Source organism: Palaemon carinicauda, chromosome 17 (genome assembly GCF_036898095.1).
Source record: "Palaemon carinicauda isolate YSFRI2023 chromosome 17, ASM3689809v2, whole genome shotgun sequence".
Classification (NCBI taxonomy): Eukaryota; Metazoa; Arthropoda; class Malacostraca; order Decapoda; family Palaemonidae; genus Palaemon; species Palaemon carinicauda.
In genome coordinates this window covers 128,783,535-128,785,176 of record NC_090741.1, presented here as the reverse complement: position 1 = coordinate 128,785,176, position 1,642 = coordinate 128,783,535, and positions in this window count along the sequence as shown.

Genomic DNA, 1,642 nt, shown 5'->3' with positions numbered 1-1,642 from the left:
AAATATGAAAAAAAAGAATGAATAGCCTAGCCTATGGAATGAATGAATAAGGAATTTGGCTTTAAAACCAAGCCATTCAGCTCGGATACTAAATTTGACAATTAAATAGAAATTTTCTTCTAGACTTAGCCTACTTATGCAATAGATGAACATAATCTAGCCTAGGCTAGGCTACAGATTTTGAAATATCAAAAAAAAGTCCCTCACCTCTGGCTCCTTCTGGACGAATGGATAGGAGGCAGCATCAAACTCGAGCTCTTCTGCAATCTCATCTGAATATTCAGATGAGTCGTCACAGAGTGCAGGATTGTCGATAGCCTCCTCATCACTGCTGCTCGCCTCAACTGGCTCAGACCTCCTCCTCTTAGCCGACTGTCGTGCCTCCTGCCCTCTCTTCTTCTCCTGCAACCTCCGCTTCTTCTCCTCTCTGGCTGCTTTCTTCTCCTCCTTGTCCCGCAGCTGGCTAAGAGCCTCCTCATCCTCAGTCAGGATGCAGGCGCTGATCTTCTTGCGCCCTCTAGCAGCAGGGCGGGGACGAGCCTTCGGGTAGGGCTGCACAGCTTCGGGAGTGACGTCGGGAATTGGAGGAGATGAAGGTGTTGGAGTTGGAGTCTGCCGAGGTTGGAGTGCTGCTTCAGGAGTGTTAGCCCTAGACGCTGAAGCAGAGAAGGCTGGTGACATCCTACCTATTCCAGATGGTCCAGGCTGAGGTTGGTCAGGCTCCGATGGAACTGGTGTCAAGGGTGCGGCAACAGTTTGTGGCAAATCATCATCATCATCAGGAGGGGCCTGCTCTGTGACTTCTGCCCCAGCAAACGCATCATCTTGAAAGATGTTGCGGTTGACGGGAAAGATGCCAGTAGCGCAAAACCCATTGGTGATGTTGGTGACATTACAAACCTTGTCCCAGGCCTTGCACGCCATCTCTGGCAACATATGTTCCGTGATGGGCACGTGAGGGTTTGAAAGTTTAAAATCGTCCTGAATGGATCGCAGGACAGACTTGAAGGGGCCAAAGACACTTACATCTAATGGCTGGAGTTTGGCTGTAGTATGAGGTGGCAGCGTGACAATTACGATGCCATGCTGTATCGCATACTCAACCACATGAATGCTCATGTGACACTCGGCATTGTCCATTATCAGCAGTATCTTATTCTCCACTGAAGAATAAGACATCTTATGGAGATGCTCGAGTGTCTGCACGAAACGCTCATGGTCCATCCAACCGTTAGCCTGCAAGAGCACTGTGGTTCCAGGAGTAGTCCCTCTCTGAAAATCAGCATTCATCTTCTTTCTTGCGATGATAAACACTGGAGGGAAACCATGCCCTGCAGCATTAACAATCCCCACGAAAGTCATATGATTGCCTCTCTCCCGAGCAACCTGCGAAGCAACAGGACGACCTCTCTCGCAAACAACCTTACATGGCTTCATCACAGTGGACAAGCCACTCTCATCCAAGTTGAAGATCCTGGCTGGCATGAAACTGTGTCGCTCGACAGCTTCCACGTAAGCCTTGAAGAAGACTTCAACGTTTACGCGGTTGAAAGCTATCGCGCGCGAAAGTGACATGCCCTCCAGAGCCTTCAATGCAAGCCTTGGATGATGGAACATATACCCGTAATACCAGTCACGGGTG